Source organism: Ursus maritimus, unplaced genomic scaffold (assembly GCF_017311325.1).
Source record: "Ursus maritimus isolate PB19 unplaced genomic scaffold, ASM1731132v1 scaffold_5, whole genome shotgun sequence".
Taxonomy (NCBI): Eukaryota; Metazoa; Chordata; class Mammalia; order Carnivora; family Ursidae; genus Ursus; species Ursus maritimus.
This window is the reverse complement of record NW_024426663.1, coordinates 14069583-14093587: the sequence shown is the minus strand read 5'-3', so window position 1 is coordinate 14093587 and position 24005 is coordinate 14069583. Positions and strand designations below refer to the sequence as shown.

The window sequence follows — 24005 nt, the reverse complement described above, 5'->3', positions numbered from 1 at the left end:
CAGATTATATCAACAGAATTCTGTCTTTTTACTTTACTTTCCTCTGTGTTGTCTTCACTTGTAGGCAGTCTCTCTTTATGTGATAGATAGACATGCTGATGAATGATTAACTAGGATTTATTAGCAGTTAATTACTACTGCAAGTAACAAAAAAAATAAAATAAAAATGGCTTAAATGAGATATTTCTTTTTCACTTATGGGTCTAGATGTAAATAATTTAGGGCTGGTAAGACAACTCTGTCCCATGATGTCTTTGGGTACCCATTCTTAAAACTTTCTGAATGGCTATTTCTCAATCACCCATTGGTATAATACTAGGGAGGGTTTTTATTTTCCATGACTCTTGTAGGTAAATATTCATCATCACCACAACCTAACCACATGTTGTCTTTTTTAAAAATCATTATGAGGTTATTATAAACTTAGGAATATTTTCTAAATCTGCTATTTAGAAAGCTGCTATTTTTATCAGGTTAGTGCTTTCAACCTTTGCTGCTACACGTTAGAATCACCTGAAGGATCTTAAGAAAAAAATGGATTCCAAGATTCCATTGTTGACCAATTAAGTCAGAAGATCTAGACAATGGGGCCTGATTTGTTTGTTTGTTTGTTTGTTTGTTTGTTTAAATGTAGGTTTTGGGGCACCTGGGTGGTGCAGTCGGTTAAGTGTGCAACTTGGTTTCAGCTCAGGTCGTGATCACAGGGTCATGAGATTGAGCCCCACATCGGACTCTGCACTTAGTTTGGAGTCTGCTTAAGACTCTCTCTCCTCCTCCCTTCTCCCCACCCTGCCCCACCGCCCTGCACTCTCAATTTCTCTCTCTAAAACAAATAAATAAATCTTTAAAAAAATAAATGTAGTTTTCATCACACTGGCCTCCATAAGCAACCAAAATTAATATTGTTTGAGGTCTATGTGGACTACTCAGTCTTCCCTAAACAAAATTTGTCCAAAATGGAGTAAGAGAGATGCAATGACTCAAATATAAAGTGGCTCTTTGCCTTGTATCAGGGCACAAACATGATATAGCTGTTCTCTAATGTCTCCATCATCTGCAGATGGAAGAACTCCAAGCATCTTCCTAGCCATGGGTATTTGGACTTACTCTCAAGAAGGATCCCAATTCCCTGTCCTTCTCATTTCTCTGACCCTTTGACTGGCAGGGCTTATTCTGTTGCTTGAGCCCTGTGGTTCATCTTTGCTGATGAATAGTCTTAGCATCATTTCCATCTTGTCTAGACTAAAGCTCAATGCAGCACACACTGTTTAACAATTGAAAGACATATCCTGAGCTCAGACCTGTCCTAGGACACTCTTCTAAAGCTCCCATTTGTCTTTATATATGCACAGAGGCCCTTTGGAGCCCAGAATTTGGCCTTATACCAAGTAACTATATCTTGCTTGTCCAGTGTTGTAAGTCCACCAGTGAACCTGTTTATTTAACTTGGTTCCTTTCTCAAATGACTTCACAAAATGTTAGTAGCTGAAAGTCAGGTTCAGAAAGAATTTATTCTTATGGTCTCATAGGCATTTCCAATGACAGAAACCTGATTACTGAAATATCTGTTTCTCACCGTCCCTTTTCTTCAGCCATTGTTTAGAGGGCACCATATTTGACTCTAATGAAAATGTGAGGCACAAGTTTAGAGGCAGAACTGGCTGTTAGGAAGGACATGAAAATCACGACTGCTGTAACTGCTTACTACTAGCTCTAAACAGAATGAACTTAGTGTTTCACTAAGAAGAAAAGGAAAGAAAGAGCAGAGGCTGGAAATAAAGGATAGCATGGTATCTTAACAAAAATGTTTTGGTGTAGCTGGTGAAGGAGAAAGATAAAGTTGATCCACCCATTACCATCCGGGACTGAGTCCTGCAAAATAACTACTGGCTGAATTATTACCTTCTTTCTCACTGCAATTGTAAATCAAATCCTGGGCTGGGTGGGTTCAGGTACCTCTAACCTGTCAGGGGCACGTGCTAATAATCAGGGTCCTGTTGCCTGTGTTGTACTCATTTACCATAGCACCTCTACAGCTAACCAGTATACGGTTAAGCTTTTGCTGAGTTCCCTTGTCAAGGGTGATGGTGGGCTCTGTTGTGGGCCTCCCAAGAGCTGCCTGTAAGGAGCAGGGTCTTCCATGGAGGCCGTCTGCAGGGGGAAAGAGTCTGGCTTTGAAGCCTGATAGATCGGCAGTTTCCTGGTCGTGAGGGGACAAGTGAAAAATGTCTAACATTGTATAAAAGGGGCTCAATAAATAATATCTGTAGGAAGAGAAGATACCAAGAGGGAAATCATAAACACAAAGTGGGTGCTGAGACAACAAACATATCAGCAGGGGAATTTAATTTAGGAAGTGATCAAAGAGGAAAGAAAGCTGAGAAAGGTTGACAGCTGTGGTTTTAGAGAAGGATGTGAACTTAATCATTTTTTTTTTCCTCTTGCATCAGTCTTCATGAAAAGTGAAAATGGGCTGATTCTGATGGCAGCGATCTTTGACTACCCATAATCTAGCCCCTTTGGACAAGTCAGCAGAAAGTAGTACTACAATGGACCTGTATCTTTCTAATGATGACTCTGACTCGACTTAACTGTTTATGCTATTATAAATAATTTACTGTTTTGAGTCTTGGTTTTCTCATCTGTAAAGAGGGTGAGAAGTACATGTCTTTTTCTCTGGGGGTTTCAAAGCTCAAATGCAGTAGGGTTTATCCATTTTATTTATCTCATTTATCCATTCAACAAATACCTATTGTCTACTATGCACCAAGCATTGCTGTGGGTGCTGGGGATATAGAAATGAACAACACAGGATAACATCCCTGCTTTTATGGAGTCTACATTTAGCAGTAAGAGAATGATAATAAAGAAATAAATAAATGTCTAATATGTCAGGTATCGACAATTGCTATGAAGAAAATACATAGCTAAAGGGATAGAATTGCTGAAAAAACTGTAAACTATGAAGAACTATTCAAAATTAAGACTTTACCCTTTTTCAGGTTTGATTGAATAATAGTATTAAGCTCAAGGTCTTTGGCACTGGAGACTGTATTTGACTTTTTCATACAAGAGGAATTTCTGTTATTGCTCATTACAAGATCGGCCTTTTTTAAAAGGCCCCATTTTCCCACTTTTTCCTAAGTCCTTATATTGTCATGAGGCTTCTGGGAAATGAATACTTTTTCAAATAGAGAGAAATTTAATTCAGCGTCAGAAGTATCTAGGATCTGAGAGTTTCCTGAATCTTAATTCCAATCTTTATGTCTTTGGAAAGTTCTTTTTCTTATTTTGCCTAATCCCCATTTAGGAAAATAGGAGCAATCTTTCTTTTTTCTTTCTTTTCTTTTCTTATTCTTTGCTTCTTTCTTTCTTTTGAACTACTCAGTGTTGTGGGGGTTTTTTTTTCTTCAAGATTTTATTTATTTATTTGACAGAGCAAGAGAGCCCAAGCAGGGGGAACAGTAGAGGGAGAGGGAGAAGCAGACTCCCTACTGAACAGGGAGCCCAGCATTGGGCTTGTCCCAGGACTTGGGATCATGACCTGAGCCAAAGGCAGACGCTTAACCATCTGAGCCACCCAGGCATCCCACTCAGTGCTTTATATTGTTTTTATGTCTGTTGAAGATAGAATCATATTATCTTTATAGGGGCTAGATATTGAATATTAATCTTCAATAGAGGTTACACTCAATTCATTTTATGTAATTTCTTGATTAATGTTAAAAACGTACTTCTCAAACATTTATGAATGCGCCTCTAAATAGAAGGCATGTCTTTGAATAGAGAGAATAGCAAATCACTCTATTCTTTCACCAGCCTAGATGCAACTGAATTAAAAGTGAGACTAGAAGCCAGTTGCCGATTTTATTTTCACACAGAAACAGAGTACTCTCGCCTAAGAGTCTGAGTACTACCAACTCCACCTGGAAGGATTGCTTCCACATAATACGAGTTGCCTTTGGGCATAAAGATAAGGGAATTCAAATTAATTTAGATACTCATTCCATTAAGCTGGGCTACTTTAAAATGGAGCTCCCCTATGTTAAAATGCAATAGTAACTGTTCATTATCTCTCATTCTAAGATGCTTTAAATGCTTTTTAGACAGTCTGTAGTTGCCACAAGGTATGTGACCAACAGAAATATTTCCCAAGCTTATTTAGCAGTGACAAGACATTAACTTTTTCTCGAAGGTCAAGGAGGTGTTGATAGATGCATCATCATGTTGTGAGCAACTCTGATAAAGAAGTCTTCCTTTAGGGGCGCCTGGGTGGCACAGCGGTTAAGCGTCTGCCTTTGGCTCAGGGCGTGATCTCAGCGTTATGGGATCGAGCCCCACATCAGGCTCCTCCGCTGTGAGCCTGCTTCTTCCTCTCCCACTCCCCCTGCTTGTGTTCCCTCTCTCTCTGGCTGTCTCTATCTCTGTCAAATAAATAAATAAAATCTTAAAAAAAAAAAAAAAAGAAGTCTTCCTTTACTTGCTCCCTGGACTCAAAGAACAAATATTAAAAGAGTCGGTAGAGTGTTTTACAAAAGGATGTGCCCTTAAAGTGAGGGGCAGGATATGGACTATAGTGTGGCTTCGAAAATGCCATGCTTTGCACCAGTAATCAATATTATTAGCTTTAAGTTATCTTCAAAGCTTAAATCCAGGGATTTTTCTCTATGTTTGTTTCCTCAAAAATTTTTGATTTGTATGAAGTGGGGAAGACCCTTAAATTTTTTGTTTTAAATACTGCTAAGAAGGTTAGAAATTAAGATAACATTGAGATCCTAAAACCTGAAATCCAATTTAATAGTCTCAGTATGAGGGTGAGTTTTTTTTAAAGCAACAGTTCATTATCACTTCCCTGTCTTCAATCTATTCTTTTTTTTTTTAAGGGAAATAAAGGTTTTGTTTTTTTTGCATTTTGTTAAAAGAAAATAAAGTTCTACATGATACAAACACCCAAACACTGATTTAATTAGGTATTTAAATATTTGCTGAAACATTATCTATTTCTTTTTCGAATCCTACTTTTAAAAAATCAATTACTTGCTTTGAAAAGTAGAATTTTTTTTTAGCATTTGTGTGTGTCGTAATTTCCAGGATGAAACTTGCCTTTTTAAAACTGAGGATCAGAGACAAATGACCTGTTCCATTTTTTCTTTCATATTTTTCCTACCTTTCCTTTCCAGTTCTCAACAGGCTGTGTCTTTGTGCACCTGAAGGAAAAGACAAACATCTTTTTTTGAATAAAGCTGTCCTATACAACTTGCTGGCATAAGTGAGAGGAATTCTCTCAGGCACACTTTTTTTCCCCATTTCCTCCCTCTATCTTGACCAGAGGTTCTCTCTACCCATACTCCAATCCCATAACCTGAAAAGAAAAAGAAAACATTGTTCCAGCTCTTTCTGGTTTGAAATAGGCCTTTGAGCGCTGTTTACAAAGAGTCATTTCCATGACAATAGCAAAGCCCTCAATTTCTATTCCGTTTTATAAGGAGGAAAGTCTCTCATTCAAGTGACCCTTCAGACCTGTATTTTTTCCAAGGTGTGAGATCAGATGTGAAATGAACCCATAAAGAAAGTGGTTGGGAAAAACCAATAAGCACACCCTGGGATTCTTTCCTGGCCTGTTTAGGGTTCCATGTAACCCTCGGCTCTATTTGCATTAGTCCTCCATTGAATGTAAGAATTAGAGAAAGTATTTTAAATAAGGAAATTGAAACTCTATCTACTTCTATTCTAGATTCTATTGAAAGTCTAAGGACATCTCATAAAATAAAATCACATTTATATAGGTAGTCGCACTTCCAAGAAATTAAAAAATTCAAATAACTGAGGAATTTGCAAGTCATATCTGTTGTCTGTTTAATACTGATGGAAACCATCCTACAAAAGGAACTTCAATATTTTCAGTAGCCTTCAAAACAGGAAACCTTTTTATGGTGGGATTTTGAGTAATAATTCTGCTTTTAGTATTTTTCAAAGCACTGAAGATAGTGAAATAAGACATAAATATGCTAAACTTTAAAAGTTTTCACTTTTCCAAAAGCTGTTTTGAGTTTCCAATGGAATACAGTCCTTTTCTTATTTTGTGGGAAGGATTTTGGCCATTAAACTGCGCAGTGAATCTGACCGTTAAGAGCAAGAAAATCTTGGATGCACATTGAATTAATGCTATAAACTTTCTTGTATGTCCTCAGATGCTTTGGAGGAAATTACATGAGACAAGGGGACCAGTTCCCCGCCCACTCCCCTGCCATTTGTGAAGTAAAAAGTACCTTTGAACACAGAGTTTCATAATAATTGCATAACTATTTCTGTTTTCTCATCAGTGCCAGCCTGCTACTGGTGAGGTACAGCAGTCTGAAAAGAAGTCATCTGAGAACGGAATTCTAACAGCTTAACAAATATTTCCTGCAGCCACCCCTCTTCTTTCTAATTTACAAAAAGCCATTTCAAAAATTTCTGAGCAGTGATACTATAAAAAAAGTAAACTATAGACCAATATCTCTGATGAATGTAGATGCAAAAATCCTCTGCAAAATTCTAGCAAACTCAATCTGACAATACATTAAAAAAATCATTCTCCTCAATCAAATGGGATTTATTCCAGAGATGCAAGAATACTTCAATATTTGCAAATCAAGCAACATGATACCTCACATCAATAAAAGAAAGGATAAAAACCATATGATCATTTCAATGGATGCAGAAAAAGCATTTGACAAAGTACAACATCCATTCATGATAAAAACTGTCAACAAAGTAGATTTAGAGGGAATATACCTCAACATAATAAAGGCCAAAGATAAAAAACCCAGAGCTAACATCATACACAATGTAGAAAAACTGAGTTTTCCTCTAAGATCAGGAACGAGACAAGGATGTCCACTCTTACCCCTTTTATTCAACATAGTACTGGAAGTCCTAGCCATGCAATCAGACAACAAGGAGAAATAGTGCTTGCTTTCGCAGCACATATACCAAAAAATTGGAAAGATACAGGGAAGATTAGCATGGCCCCTGTGCATGGAAGACATAAATTTGTGAAGTGTTCCATATTTTTAAAAAAAAATCAGTAAAAGGCATCCAAATTGGTAAGGAAGAGGTAAAACTTTAACTATTTGCGGATGACATGATACTGTATATAGAAAACCCTAAAAATTCCACTAAAAACTAATACTGATAAATGAATTCAGTAAAGTCATAGGATACAAAATTAATATACAGAAACTAGTTGCATTTCTATATATTAATAATGAAGTAGCAGAAAGAGAAAATAATAAAACAATCCCATTTACAATTGGACTAAAAAGAACAAATACTTAAGAATAAACTTAACCAAGAAGGTGAAGGACCTGCACTCCAAAAACTATAAAACACTGATGAAAGAAATTAAAGATGACATAAACAAATGAAAGATGTTCCATGAGCATGGGTCGGAAAACCTAATATTATTAAAATGTCCATTCTAGCCAAAGCAATCTACAAATTTAATGCAATCCCTATCAAAATACCAACAGTATTTTTCACAGAACTAGAACAAATAATCCTAAAATTTATGTGGAACCACAAAAAAAAAAAGCCAAAGCTACCTTGAAAAAGAAAAACAAAGCTAGGGGTAGCACAGTCCCAGGTTTTAAGATGTACTACAAAGCTGTAGTAATCAAAACAGTATGGTACTGGCACAATAATAGACACATAACTCAATAGAATAGAATAGAGAGCCCAGAAATAAACCCACACTTATATGGTCAATTAATCTATCACAAAGGAAACAAGAAGATACAATGGGGAAAAGACAGTCTCTTCAACAAATGGTGTTGGGAAAACTGGATCACTTTTTAATACCATACATAAAAATAAACTCAAAATGGTATAAGGACCTAAATATGAGACCTGAACTGTAAAATTCCTAGAAGAAAACATAGGCAGTAGTCTCTTCGATATCAGCAACATTTTTCTAGATATGTCTCCTCAAGCAAGGGAAACAAAAGCAAAAATAAACTATTGGGACTACACCAAAATAGAAAGCTTTTGCACAGTGAAGGAAAGCATCAACAAAACCGAAAGACAACCTACTAAATGGGAGAAGGTATTTGCAAATGATGTATCCAATAAAGGGTTAATATCCAAAATATATAAAGAATTTATACAACTTAACACCAAAAAACCCCAAATAATCCAATTAAAAATGGGCAGAGGAGGGCACCTGGGTGGCTTAGTTGGTTAAGTAGCTGACTCTTGATTTCGGCCCAGGGTCCTGGGATCCAGCCCTGCATCAGGCTCTGCACTCAGCGGGAAACTGTGTGAGGATACTCTCTCTCCCTGTGCTCCTCCCCCTGCTCTCTCTCTCTCGAATAAATAAATAAATCTTTTTTAAAAAATGGGCAGAGGACCTGAAAAGACATTTTTCCAAACAAGGCATACAGATGGCCAACAGAAACATGAAAGGATGAGCAACATCACTAATTATAAAGGAACTGCAAATCAAAACCACAATGAGATACTACCATATACCTGTCATAATGGCTAAAATCAAAACCAAGAAGAAATAATAAGTGTTGGTGAGAATGTGGACAAAAAGGAATCCTTCTGCATTGTTGGTGAGAATGCTAGCTGGTGTAGCCACTGTGGAAAACGGTATGAAGATTCCTCAAAAAAATTAAATACAGAATTACCATATGATCCAGTAATTTCAATACTAGGTATTTACCCAAAGAAAATGAAAACACTAATTGAAAAAGATATATGCACCTCTATGTTTATTCCAGCATTATTTACAATAGCAAACTATGGAAGCAGTTCAAGTGTCCATCGGTAGATGGATGCATAAGGAAGAGGTGGTATATATGCACAGTGAAATATTACTTAGCCATAAAAAAGTGAAATCTTGCCATTTGCAAAAACATGGATGGACCTAGAGGGTACGATGCTAAGTGAAATAAGTCAGAGAAAGACAAATACCATGTGATTTCACCTGCGTGTGGAATTTAAGAAACAAAACAAATGAACAAAGAAAAAAAGAGACAAACAAACAAAAAAACCAAACCTTTACTATACAGAACAAACTGGTGGGAGGGGAGGTGCGTGGTGGTATGGGTGAAGTAGGGGGTTTAAGAGTACACTTACTGTGATGAGCACTGAGCAATGGATAGAATTGTTGAATCATTACATTGTACACCTGAAACTAATATAACACTGTATATTAATTATACTTGAATAAAAAAATTTCTGAGCACTGATATAGCTGCACAGAATGAAGTGATAAAATAGTAAGTATATAATCATGAGTAGATTAATATTAACTCCAAAGTCTATGTACTAAAATAATAAACCTCTGCATTGTTTTTATAATCATGAATATATATATATACTACCTCATTTTCCAAAGGACTAGGAAACTTTGGGTATATGACTATGTTACAAGGACAAGTAAAATACTATACTTGAAGACATGAGGTAAAATTCTTTGGCTTACTCCACGTGTATAGCTTGGGCAGAGCTGACTTCTTGTGACTCAGTTTCTCTAAAAACATGGATAAAGAGACCCTTGACTAACAATCACAAGTGTTCAAAAGTCTCAAAGTTAAATTTTCCTTCTGGTAGTTATAGCTAGATGAGAATGAGGAAATATGGTAGATGAAGAATATTTTATAAAATGAAGACATCTAAGGGTTTCTTTTAGAGCTGGTTAATTAGTAGGCCTTTACCCTTATGCCTGGGCTGAGCAGTTTTTCAGACAATACCTTGAACTGCAGAGCCCATTGTGTGGTAAGAAAATTTTCATTTTAGGTGTCACATTCCATCTCACTGTTGCTGCCATGCCACACTGCTCAATTTTGGAAATATGTTTTTTATTATTATTTTTAAAATCTTAGAGTATTTTGGGCATAGTGGGTACTTGTTAGAACTGATAATGATGGGCAATTTTTTTCTCCTTCTATGTTATATGTATGATATATCTGCAGTAAATATTTTTCTCAAAATATATTAAATTTGCCTTGTGTTCAAAAAGAGACTACTTTATTGGTGATCATGTGCTTAGTGTAGTGAACACAGGTTTTGGAGTCAGGAATTTCAACCCTGGCTTTACTAAATATTCTTGAGTAAGTTATTTAACGTTTCGGACTCTCAGATTTCACATGTGAAAAGTGTAAATAGTAATGCACAACTCTCAGTTTTTATTCCGAGACAAATGAAATGAAAAAAAAAATGTGCCTAGTATGGTGCTTAACATACAAGTGATTTATTTTATTATTGTTATTATTATTAATAGAAGTAAGACTCTATAATTTTGTTTAAAACCTTATTTGAAGATTTTTTTTTTAATTGAGTTGACTAGAGGCATCTGCGTGGCTAAATTGGTTAAGCGTCTAACTTTGCCTCAGATCATGATCTCAGGGTGCTGGGATCAGGGTCCCTGCTCTACAGGGAGTCTACTTGTCCTTCTCCCTCTGTCTCTGCCTTTCCCCCTGTTTGTGCGCGTGCTCTCTCTCTCTTTCTCAAATAAAATAAAATAAAATCTTTTTTAAAAATGAAATAAATTGAGTTGAATAAGTGGAGTGACCAAATGGATTAAGTTTCCAAATTGGTTTGTTTCATGTAGATAAAATTAGTGATATTTTTGTCTTCTACTTCAAGCATTGGTTCAATTTTTATCTGAATCTTTGGGTAGTGGGTATTTTGGACATGTGTGAAAGAAATATAACCTATACTGTCTTTCTGTGTCTTAATTTAGCTTAAGCCTTCATTGTGCTATTTGGGTTTTACTTACCTTTCCAGGGTTATACACAGGTTTTGGGGGCTTACACTATAGCAGGGAACAAAGGTGGGAGTGGACAAACTCTCCCTTAGTCATTGGTACACACCAGTTGCTGCTGGTAATTCTCTGGACAGAGATCAGGAAAAACTCCATTCTCCTTGCCAGGTCCTAATTTAGTTGGTTATTTTTATAAAGCGATGAGTGGAAGGTTAGGATTTTAGGAAACAGACATTAATCGGAANNGTTTTTATAGCAATGCCTCTTTTATTTTCCATTGAAAATAAAATTAAATAAAAATCAGATATATCCACACTGGTTTCCCAGTGCTTTACTGATGAGGTTTCATGTTTTATTTTTTTTGGTCTAAGCAACAAAGATGAATCTTTCCATATCCATATGATGCCTTGTCTTTGGGAAATGGACAAAAAGTTCATTCAGAGTTAAGTTCAAAAAAATACTGCTTCCTTTTGACAGTGAGGTGTACTGCCTTTCTCTTTTATATCTGAGATGACTGACAGGGATGACATTTGTTAGAATGCTCCTTTTTTGTTTGGGGCAAACATCCTTTATTCTGCAGTGGAAATATTACAAAGTAGCAAGCTTGGTAGCCAGCCTTCAAGGTAGTGCCTAATGAGCCGTTCCTTCTGGCATTCTTGATCTTGTGTGATCTTCTCCCATAATCAGTAGACTCGACCTGTGTAATCAGTAGGATCTTGGAGGAAATAACAATGTACAATTTCTGAAGCTTGGTCATAAAAGATATTGTGGCTTCTGCCTTGCCTTCTCTTCAGTCTCTCTTCCCAGGGAAGCCAACCACTATGTTTTGAGAATCTTCAAGCAGCACTGTGAAGGAGAGGAACTGAAGCCAATTGCCAATAGCCAGGGTGAACTTGTTAGTCTTGTGAGTGAGCCACCTTGTAAGTTAGATCTTGCAGACTTACAAGGTGTCAGATGAGTGTAGTCTTAGCTGACATTTTAACTCATGAGAGAGTCTGAGCCAAAATGACATAGCTAAGCCACTCTGAAATTCTTGACCTACAGAAACATGTGAGATAATTAATAATTATATAATTTTAAGCCATTAAGTTTGGGAATAATTTGTTATTGCAGCAATAGGTAACTGATACACAGGCATGTAAGAATTCTTATGAATAGATATAAAGGCTTTGTCAATAATCCCTTGCTTTTTTTCCTCTTTTTGTAATATATACAAATTATCCTTTGGGAATGGAATGGCTCAAGTTTTGTAGTCCTGCACTCTGCAAATGACAGTCCATCTTCGCCAAGTTCATTTTTTTCTCCAAAAAAAAGATTTAACACATGTCAAATGACCAAGAGTTTTAGTCAGCTGAGTCAAGATAGTCCAAAATTCTTTTATTTGTGTCCACCTCGCTCTCATTCCTTCTCCATCTCATTCTCTTACTTCTGTGCCAGTCTTGGTAGAGTTGAATGGCTGGGGCACAAGAGAATTTTTGCTGTTTCTGTGTCAAACTTTGGGAGTAAGGAAGCATGAGAGACTCTGGGTTTTCTGTATTCTCATCTGCTTAAATTCACCACAGTTATACCTTCTGTCTAAGGGTTCTGGCCCCATCAGGTCTTCTGTATAGGACCTTCCAAAATCTCTATTATCACCAATTAGGGAACCTATTTCTAGTCTATATGTGTGTGTGGTAAAGGTGATAGGTGAAGGTGGTAGATATGGAATCTTTCTTTCTTAATTTCTTCTGAGTATTTTGTCTCTACTCAAGATATTGCCCATTTAAGTTCTTAGGTGCTTGAAAATCATAGCCAGAAAGACTGTTAGACTTTTCTGGCTTTTGCCTTGTTTACGCCTCATCGCAGGCATCTTCTTTGTTTGAATGAGGAGAAGGGATAGAGGAAATGTTGGGAGAAAAATGATTATATGTTAATATCTCAGATATGATGCTGTGCTTGCTTTGGCAGCACATATACTAAAAGTGGAATGATACAGAGAAGATTAGCATGGCCCCTGTGCAAGGATGACACATAAATTCATGAAGTGTTCCATATTTTTGTAATAGTAGAGGACTTTAACATCCCCCTCATTGCAATGGACAGATCATCTAAGCAGAAGATCAACAAGGAAAGAAGGGCTTTGATGAAACACTGGGCCAGATGGACTTCACAGATATATTCAGAATATTCCATCCTAAAGCAACAATATACACATTTTTCTCAAGTGCACATGAAACATTCCCCAGAATAGATCACATCCTGGGTCACAAATCAGGTCTCAACCAGTACCAAAAGATTGGGATCATTCCCTGCATATTTTCAGACCACAATGCTTTGAAACTTGAACTCAATCACAAGAGGAAATTTGGAAAGAGCTCAAATAAATGGAGGCTAAAGAGCATCCTACTAAAGAATGAATGGGTCAACCACGAAATTAAAGAAGAATTTTAAAAATTCATGGAAACAAGTGAAAAATGAAAACACAACTGTTCAAAATCTTTAGGATGCAGCAAAGGCGGTCCTAAGAGGGAAGTCCATAGCAATACAAGTCTTTCTGAAGAAACAAGAGAGGTCTCAAATATACAACCTAAACTGACACCAAAGGAGCTGGAGAAAGAACATTAAGGAGGGCACGTGATGTAAAGAGCACTGGGTATTACATAAGACTGATGAATTACTCACCTCCACGCCTGAAAGTAATAATGCATTATGTGTTAATTAATTGAATTTAAATTTTAAAGAAAGCAGAGAGAAAAAAAAAAGAAACTGCAGGCACAGCATAAGTAGATGGATTTGACTGTCTGGGTTTGGGTGAGCTCTGAGACTCTGTTTGGATGATGTGGCATTAAGGGCACAGTGGCCTCAGCTGTACTGTCTACTCCTGGGTCAGTCAGGGCCCAGTCAGGAGACTTAAAACAACACCGGTCATTGGAGAGAACTTGTTTTATTTTATTTTTTTCTAAGCCTATTCTGAAATAATTTTGGGCTTTCGGTTTCAAAATTCGTCCAGAGAATTCCCATATACCCTTCACCCAGCTTTCCCTAATATTATCATCCTATGTAACCATAGCCACAATACAACGACCTAAACCAGGAAATGAATATTGATATGATAGTATTCACCACACTACAGACTTTGTTGTAATATCTCCGCTTGTCCCACTGTTGTCTTTTTTCTGATGCAGGCTCCAAACCAGGATCCCACATTTCATTTCGTTTTCATGTTTCCTCAATTTGTCTTTCATGACCCTGGCACTTGAAGAGTACTGTCTGGTTACTTTGCAGGAATATCTTTCAATTGGGGTACCTGGGTGGCTCAGTCGGTTAAGCGTTGGACTCTTGGTTTCAGTTCATGCCATGATCTCAGGGTCTTGAGATGGAGCCCTGCAGTGGACTGCATACTCAGCAGGGAGTCTGCTTCTCTCCCTCTCCCTCTGCCCCTCCCCCCCACTTGTATGCTCTCAGGCAGTGTTCTCTCTCTCTCTCTAAAATAAATAAATCTTGAAAAAAATACATTATGCCAACACACTTAGGACAATTCATACGGGGGTTTCAAGTTTTACCCTAATTTTGCCCTAAAATTATATGTGAATAAAAGTTATCTGAAGGTAGGAGTAAACACAGGGAATGAAGTTTAAGTAAAGCTAAGACACTTCTGTGGGTCCTGGCTATTTTAGAAAACCCGAAACATTCATTCTTAAGATGCCACAAATAAAAAGTTTGACAATAGTATAAATTAGATACATGGTAATATTATAATAACAACTGAATTCCTTTAGACATCTTACAGGTGTAGGCAAACTAGTTCTTGGTGCTATCTGTTGAATGTGCAGACCGGTGGTTTTATACAACATATTACATAGAGAACTGTTAAAAATGCAGGCGCTCAAGCTCTGCCCTAGCAACTCTGATTCAGATCAAATCGTTTATTTCATTTAAGGGTGTGGTCACTTTTATTCCTCAAGTTATGTATTCATTTATTGACTAACAGGCTAATTGTTCTCAGAAGATAATTCTGTTGCCTTTGGAATTAATAAAGGCAGGAGAAAATGATTATTAACAGAAAAATTTGTTTTTTAGTAGCTTGTACAGCTCTAAACAGTTTACAAAGTATTGTCAAAGAACTGTCAACACAGAGCAAGTGGAGCCAAGGAGTGGAGAGAGACACACAGGATTCCAATGATACCATCTGTTTGCCTAAAGCCAGTATACCTCTGGTCTATTCATTTACATGAAACAATAAATTCCTTTTCTTTATTAAGTTAGGTTGAATTGGGTTTTCTGACATCTTAACTAAAAGAATCTCAACTGATAACAGTTCCCCACAAATGGTTGTTGAATCTATGCTTGAATGAAAGATTGAAGTGTACAGTAGTCAACTGCTCCTGACTTTTTTGGGGGTAAGAAACATCTCTGTTGTGTAGCACAGTTCCAGTGGCCACCATTTATGTGGAATATAATATTAATGGTGCTCTCCAGGATGTGGGCAACAAGGCAGCCCTGACGGAAGGTGATTGTGGGGTGAGAGAGACTCTGTGGTTCTTAGTGCTGTATCATTCATACCCTGGAGTCCCATTTTCCCAAAGTGGGCTGACCACGTTCTCTACATTCCCTTGTGTTATGGATCCATTACTCTTCAGGAGTTCCATCCAGTTTTTCTTCTATTAGCGGAAAGCCAGAAGCATTTAATTTGGCGGTGCTAAATAGTATTTAGAATATGTGTAGTCCTTATGCTTAGGCCTCATTATCATGTACTTATACATAATTATTATTTTTATTTTAAGTTTTATTCTATTAAAGTACACATTTTACTGAATCAATTCATGGTGACTCAGGCTTTATAATGTATCGGTCTATAAAATGTTTAAGTAGTTACAAATTTTTAAAAAACTGGGGGAATTCTTGCTCTATATCCATGCGTTGACCTGAGTTGAATCTTTCTTCCTTTTTTTGTTTTCCATTTGTATAGCTAACTCCTTTGTACACTCACTTAGTGGTTTGAAGAAATACAAGGAAGAGAGCATGGAGAAGAAAACTGATCTATTCCCATTTTAAAAAATTAGCAGTATGCTTCCTCAATAGGGCTCACCTCAGGGATAATTTTAGTTTTCTCCTGAAATTCTGTGACTCTCTTGCATTTAAGTGACTTCTTTTGTTCGACTGGCATAGGTCCAGCTGAACCAGTTCTCAATGACCAGGAAGTTGAGAAAAATCTGATTTGTTTTGGCCTATTTGCAGAGAAGGAACACATGTTGCTATGTACAAAAGGAAATGGCCAGTCTCTGAAAATTTCTAATAGAATAATGTGCAAGCATTTTTGTTAAGTTCTGAAAATATTTTGTCCTGTAATATTTTTGCAAGTTGCCAAACCTAAGTAATATTTTTTTATACACATTCTCATTTTAAAAAATTAAGTCACCAGTGAAGATTGCTAGTTTTACATTGAACATTTCTAACCACCAGGCTTTGGAAGGGTCACCCTACTCTATATGATAGAGGAAGGTAAACAGTTCTAGGTAGCAGCCAGCATAGATACCTTCTTGCCTGGACTTATTTTCATAACTGTTGAAATGTTCCATTTTCATAACTTTTCCTTAAGTTTTCAGAACTAGAGAGAGAGTAAGGCATAAAATAGTTATCTGCTTATGACATCTGGCCATAGCTACTGGGCATAGTAACATTCACTACTCAGTGAAAAGATACTTCCTGATGTCTGTTACTATGATGAATACTGAAGCAAGCAAACTATAGATAGAAATTTCCAATAATAAACTCAAATGCATACTGGAGAGATAGATGATAGATAGATAGATAGATAGATAGATAGATAGATAGATAATTTTATTTTCAGGAAGAAAAAGAATTGTCATCTTGACTAGCCACATTTAACATAATAGTGCTTTTTGTATCTCCCCTTTGAATTTAACACCCACCATGGAGATGTAGTAAAAATGAACTACTGCTTTTGTGCCTGAGTAGGATAAGCTGATTTTGGAAGTGGGGAGTGGGCATGCTGGACATTGGGAGTACTTTGCGAGGATAGTACAATATAACATTCTGAACCAGTAGGCCCACTGAGGATGTTATGCCTTTGGTGTTACCCAGTTCATTCATAAATATGATTTGATAATGACATTGACAATGGTAAAGAAAAGCATTTTCTCATTAATTTGAGGACAAAACTTCTGGTTCGCAAAGTGAAATAGGAACATACTCTAAAAGCCCAGAAGAAATTTGGAACAAATAGTAAGGGTTAGTTTCCTATTATTCCACAGAATCAGGGTGTATGAAATCTTTACTAATGTATTCATCTCTGAATATTTTAGTCTAGGAAACCAAAACAATCTAATATCAAGCTAAGAGATTCATTCAGCTAAGGAATATTTCTTTCAGACAAGGTAACTGGAGCTTTTATTTGCAATTGCTCCTACTTGTCAAAAATAATGGAAACTGGAAAAAAAAATAATTAAATCAGAGCAATAGAAAAAGTCCCAGAAATAATGTCACTTAAGGCAGATGTTAAAGTATTAAAAGTAGAAAAAATACATAAAACTATATTTGCAGTAATATATCCAATTTTGCATATAATAAAGCATATCATATAAACCACACACACAGAGAGAGTAAAACAGTTGAAAGGCCATAAGTGTTAACAATGGTTATGTCTAAATAGTGGTATTATGGAAGATTTTAAAACTCCTCTTTGTACTTTACTATATTTATCACATTTTCTACCAAGAACAGTTGTTACTTTTTAATTAGAGAGAAAATAAATGCTACAAAATGTCTAAAGCTTTATAAAAAACTTAATTTTTATAATTTTTAAATTTTTTTACACGAAATTTTAGAATTGTATTTCCTATTGAAGAGAAGCCATGTTGTTTTAAGTATAAAAAGTGCCCAATATACAAAACTCTAACTGAATTGCAGATTCTACATTACAGCATTTTCTTCTACAGGGCTTGCTACATTTTCTGGTTTGGTTAGATCCACTTTTATTTCTCCATAACAAAATTTTTCCACTTGTGGAAACAGTGCATTATCTCTGCTTTTGCTAGTAACTTCTCCTCTTCTCTCTTAAAATCTATGTCTGTAAAGTCCTTTTAAAAATGTCTCCCTTCGGGAAATCTTTTCTTATTAAACCTGTCCTACGTTGATTGCTTTTTAATGTAAATCTTCAGCTAGTGTGCATTTGTTTTTACTATAGTAGTTTATGGTTGTTGTCATGTAGCTTTATATATAATTCTTTGTAATTTACTTTTTGTTGAAGCGTTCTTCTGTGTCTAGAGGATAAATTCTCAGGGTGCAGAGGCTAGAGCTTGCTGTTTGTTTCCTGCAAAACCACTGGAATAGTGAATCTATACTAATCAAGCAGCTGGAAATATATAGTGACAGGTGAACCAAGAATCCTGTGAGAAAAATTGTGGAGAGAAATAATTAGGTAAAATTCTGAACCCTTGGCTGCTGGTTGAATCAAATATCTCTTGATGGTGTCTGCTCAGCTGTGCTGCTTATATCCAAACTATTTCAATAATGTGGGTGTGGATGAAAATGTGTCTTTGCTATCTGTTTCTCACTTTGCATCTCATTTATGGACTGACTGGTTTTCAGAGACAGAAACCCTAGGATGCTGACCCAACTTCAGATTCCCTAGCAGCTTTCTGACCACTCTCTTAGGCCTGATAGTTTTCTATTGTTCCTCTACATTGGATATTGTTTGGTAACTGGGCATTGTGTTATTTTGAATTATTTTTATGTCTTCCAGGGTCGGTTCTAAAATCACACAAGTCATAGCAACTAGAGAATATTTCAGTGTGAACCATTATTTGCAATCTTAGAAAGTCTTTATAAATGCACAGGTTGAAAGTTAGTTTTGTTGTTATTGCTGTTTGTACATATTTAGGCAGCTTTCTTTTTCAGTAAGTCCTTTATGAAACGTGGCATTTGACAAAGTGTCAGTATTAGAAAGTTTAGAGCAGGGAGTTAATATGGCCAGACGTGTATTCTTTCCAGGAATATTAGTTTTTAGAAAGTGCGATTTGGGGAGCAACTGCTTTATACAAAAGAACAGTCTGAGGGGGAAAATTGAGGGTATAGGGAAGAAAGCTACCTAATATACAATTTCTTATCTCTACTGCGAGTGAGGTTTTTCTCCACATCCGAGCAGATGTCCTTGTGCTGTGTCTCGTGGATTTGCTGCTGTTGTGGCATTCTGCTGGCAGTGAGGGAGAGGACTGGAGTGATGCCTGCGTTTGTCTCATCCAACTTCATGTTTGATGTGAAACATGGTTCTTGGGATGACATTTTACAGGAGCTACCCCAGCTGCTGGCCTATTCTTACATTCTCCGTCCTGCTGTTAACTGAGCAGGAAGATAACCTGAAACAGTGGGAATTTGAAAGGTGTGATTCGCCAGTGACAAAAGAGCCAAGGGTGGACAAGGCTCAGGTCGTCCGAGATAAGCGATCTTGTTTTTGTGTTGTTTTGTTCTTTTTTTCCCTTTTTCTTGAGTTCTGGTACGGCCATGCCAGGCTTCCAAGTTGTTAAAATCCTAGTAGGCTCAAGGAAACATTTCTCCTCAGTTTATTGTACCTCCCATAGAGTCTTGGGGGCACTTTTTGAAGAAGAGTTTCCAAATATAAAGCTTGTAAACAAGTTAGAAACTACTGGAGTTGATCTTGTATGGTCCTCTCTGTAGTGAGTGTGCCTGTGTCCTCAGGGAACAGAGAAATGAAGAAGCATCTGATTCACATCCATTTCACTCCATCTAGACTCTAGTCCTACCACAACATACAGATGTAGTGTTGTTGCATGGTATTTGTTGGACATGAAATAGAAATCTAGCTTAAGCACGTGCATCCAGCATGTTTGCTGGATGACCTTAGGCCCACTGTCCTCTTTCACAACTCATCTTAGACTTGTTTGGAAACCCGGCTTCTCTGTATCAGTGATGTAAAACCCGCGAATGACCATTTGCAAAGAAGGGATGGAAACAATCCACAATGCAGAAACCTGGGCTCAGAATATTGCCTTCCTCCTCTTTTGGCTCTAAATCTGGTCCTTTCACTTACTGCTTGGTGAGAGAACTGCTTGTACCTGAGTAATGCAGACTTTCCTTGCCAGGAAACCCTATAAATTCATCTATGTTTCAAATTGCTCTTTGGCAGTCTTTGTTTCTCATTGTCTAACACAGGATAAATGTGATTGCTCTCCCAAATAGTGGAGACAGGGTTGTGAATGCAGGAAGGATGTTTGACTTCATTTCTCATTGTTAAAGTCATTACACCTACTTCTGTGCATTTTGTGTGCGTGTGAAGTTCAAATAAATTAATACAAGTAAAGTGACAGGGCCTGGCACTTGGTAAAGATTAGCTATTATTATTAATTCTGTCATTTAGGGATATTAACATCATTTACCAGGGTCTGAGGACAGATCCAAGCTACACCTGACAAATATACAGACTTCTGGAAACCACTGGCTATGGGTTGAATGATAAGAAACTTTGTAAGTAAACTTTCAAGACTTCTAAAATTGAAATTTAAACAAATAACAGTTTTATGCCAAATACTTGAACAAAGGGTCCAGGCATTAGCTCCTTTAAACAATTTCAGTCAGGGAGAAGATTTTTGTGAAAAATGTAAAGTTCTTGGGACCCTAGGGTAAGTACGTGCATCTGTGTGTGTCAAAAATGAAAGGCAGAATAGAGAATTCTCATTTTTATAGAAAGGCCTATTAATTTGCTAACTGATTCAGTATCTGGGATCAAATTAACAAGGCACTCAAAAGGAAGGCAGGGTAAAAAGACTGAAATATTCTAGTAAAGACACTTGACAGTGGTTGGCCGTGGCTCCCAGTAGCATATTGAAATGCTTGGGAGAACAAATCACAATGTTGGGAAACATCAAAATGTTCAGCTCTTTGGTAAAGTTGTACTTCACGCCTGCCCAGCCCCCCATGCCCCTGTTGGGCGGGAGCGTCCTCCCTGCTCCACTACACACTAGTTACTGCTTGGTTGGCACATAACACATTTCATAAAAACAGGAACACTGGGTGAAAGACTCTGATACGAAGTCATATTATAACCAGCAGTTCACGTGTACATTCACAGCACATAGTTTAATGGAAAACTTGCCTAAATAAGATTGTGCTTTATAATTCCAGCACTACATGGATTTTAAGGTTAATTTTCTCCCTGCCTCTCACTTGAGGAGAACTTGCTTGTAAACCTAGTGCCAGATGTCCCCTGATGTGCTTCAGATGTCACTGTAGATAATGAGTCAAAGGGTTACTCCTTAGTTGTGTTTCTCAAGACCCACTGATCTTGTTTTCTGTCCCCTTGATGAGCAATTAATTAACTTAGATTAGCTTTTCATAAAAGAAGCACTGCCTCGTCCACTGAAGGAACACCTCAGGAGTATTACGTCCTAACACCAGGACTATCAAAACAAGAAAGATAAGAAACCTATTTTCATTTTTTTATAAGTTTTTATTATGATATGTTAGTCACCATACAGTACATCCTTAGTTTTTGATGTAGTGTTCCACGATTCATTGCTTGCATATAACACCCAGTGCTCCATGCAATACGTGCCCTCCTTAATACCCATCACCAGCCTATCTCAATCCCACACCCCCTCCCCTCTGAAGCCCTCAGTTTGTTTCCCAGAGTCCGTAGTCTCTCATGGTTCATTCCCCCTTCTGTTTATCTCCCCCCCTTCATTCTTCCCAAGAAACCTATTTTCAAAGGGAAACTTTGGCTGCCCTGGTGAATTAGTCTTGGCTTTGTGTTTTGAGACTTATCTCTGTCAACGTTCTAACAGAGCAAAAGAACTCTTGCAGAGAGAAAGTAGTAAAAGAAATCTCTCCATATGTCCCTCTGTGGTACTCAGGACTTCTTCATAAAATGCAGTGCTCAAGATATACAACTTACTTGGCTACCACTGTGTTAATATTCCCAAGTGGTCTCTTTTTTGTTATTTTAATCTATATAAGCCATACAATCAATTGGAATTACTCATCTAAACCATAAAACACAGAAAATTATTTAAGTGACTATATCCTCAATCTCTTCAAAGATAGTACATAACCACGACCTCCCTAGCTGCATAGGAGAGAAGTTTGTTTATTGCGTACAGTGAATGCCATAGTTAGTAGGAATAAATTCTCTCAAAATTGGTTGCAAATGGCTGATAGACTTTCAAGTCTACCATTAAATATGATCTTTAGGATATATTTTATGGTCAATAAAAGTCTAACTAATGGTCAAAAGCCTTCAGAACTAGCAATAGTCAAACCAATACTCAAAATTCAGGATAATGCTCACTCATATCTCGTTTTTTCTATCTTAAATATACAAGTTGATTTTGATCTTTCTTAAGATGTAATTTACACATAGTAAAATTCCTACTTTTTACATGTACAGCTCAATGAATTTTGACAAGTTTATGTAGTCATGTAACTACCACCAAAATTATGGAGCCAAAAGAGGCTCCCATGAGCCTCTTCCCTGATCACCCACCAAAAACCACTGATCTGATCTCTGTTTCTATTTTTTTTCCTTTTTTGTAGTAACAAATTAATTGAATCATTCAGTATGTAATCTCTTGAATCCGACATTTTTCTGTACATAATGCTTTTGAGATGTGTCCATGTTGGTGCATGTATCTGTAATTTTTTTCTTTTTTGTTGCTATGTGGATATAACAATTTATCAGTTCACCAGTTGATGAACATTTTGGGTCATTTGTGAATTAAGTTGTTGTAAACATTCATATGCATATTCTTGTGTGGGTATAGGTTTTCTTGTCTCTAGGGTAGCCTACATGTAAGTTTACCTTTACAAGAAACTGTCAAACTTTTTTCCAAAAGTAGAATTCCCACCAGCAATATATAAGTGTTCTAGCCATTTTGTGTCCTCATCAGCATTTATATTTAATTAGAGCCATCCTAGTAGGTGTGTAGTGGTATCTCACTGTTTTTCAAGTTTTAATAGATAAGTTTGTAAGATCAGTTATGAAAGACACACAAATGATTGAAGGCATGTCAGACATCAGAAAGACGGTTTCTGTTGCTCTGTTAGACTTGGATGTTGGCTCTTTGCCATGTTCTCCTACTGATGCTGCACACTGGGCTATCACTGCTCATAAGTTATGACTATGCAGTATTCAAGCATACATAGCTCTAGCAGGCACAGAATCTTTGCTTTCAAGCCAGATTGAAATCTTGCTAACACAGGATTTGTAATAGAATCATTAGAAGTGTTTTGCTCCTTTTTTTTTCACACAATATGGCAGGGTAACACCTACCTGGGAAATGTTTCTGCTCATCATCTCCAAAATTGAAAAGTAGCCAAGTACTTTCTGGAACCCTCCAAACCAGTCTAACGTGGAAAATTGGCATTTGCCACAGTGAAGTGGGAATAAAAGTTGTTAGAGCTACAGCAGCAATTTACTTTTATCTTTACAGAAGTTAGACATCTCTCCTTTTACCTTTGATTATTTGTTGGGCCCTGTGATCGCTTGCTCTTAATACTCTTCCTCTTGCTGTTAATGAGTTTTGGCTTGGACTGAGGCCATCCCTCATCTTTCCTATGTAATAGTAGTAGTAGTGAGACCGGGTAGGGCTTTTGTCCCTCCTCTGAGTTTTGACTAGACCAGAATCTTCTCTGCCTCATAAGCATGGCAGCTCCTTCATGACTTCATGATTTTTTTTTTTTTAATCTCTTCTGAGAATCCGTTTGCTCTCCTTCTCTGCCTGGGAAGTTCTTACTTATCCTTCAAGACCAGATCAAATGTAACCTCCTCTAAGATCCACAACTCTTTGAGTCCTGTTAGTCACACCCACTGAACTGTATTTTTGTTTTGTTTGAAAACCAATCACATTGCCTTGTGATTATCTGTTCATATCTCTGTATGTCTCCTGGATTCTGAACTCCTGCCAGGCAAGAACCATATGTTACTCATGATTAACACCTAGTACACACTCAATAAATATTTTTGACTGACTGTACATTTGCTATATAGCTATATTTAAATGCAAAGATTTTCTTCAGCTTAGAAAAGGCATGATTAAAGCATCTGCTAAACAGAAATGTTTGGCAAAGTGGTGGTTGTAAGCTTTGTTTGATCTCAGATAGAACTGGATTCCTCTCACCCTCACTCTCCCAATGAAACTATAAACTTCTTGTAATGGGAAAGAAAAGTCAAAGAATTCAAAGAATTCTGTGATTTTCATCTTCATTATTGCACTTTGATATGTATATAAGTAATTGCTTT

At 36.9% G+C, this 24005-nt stretch overlaps 2 non-coding genes across 2 annotated transcripts; both read left to right on the top strand.

Annotated features, from left to right (window-relative positions):
• The first annotated feature begins 6950 nt into the window (after positions 1-6950).
• LOC121100885 lies at positions 6951-7057 on the top strand. The gene has a single exon (XR_005832667.1). It is a non-coding gene; the product is annotated as a U6 spliceosomal RNA (small nuclear RNA).
• Positions 7058-12684: 5627 nt separating this feature from the next.
• On the top strand, positions 12685-12791 carry LOC121100872. The gene has a single exon (XR_005832654.1). It is a non-coding gene; the product is annotated as a U6 spliceosomal RNA (small nuclear RNA).
• Positions 12792-24005: the final 11214 nt, after the last annotated feature.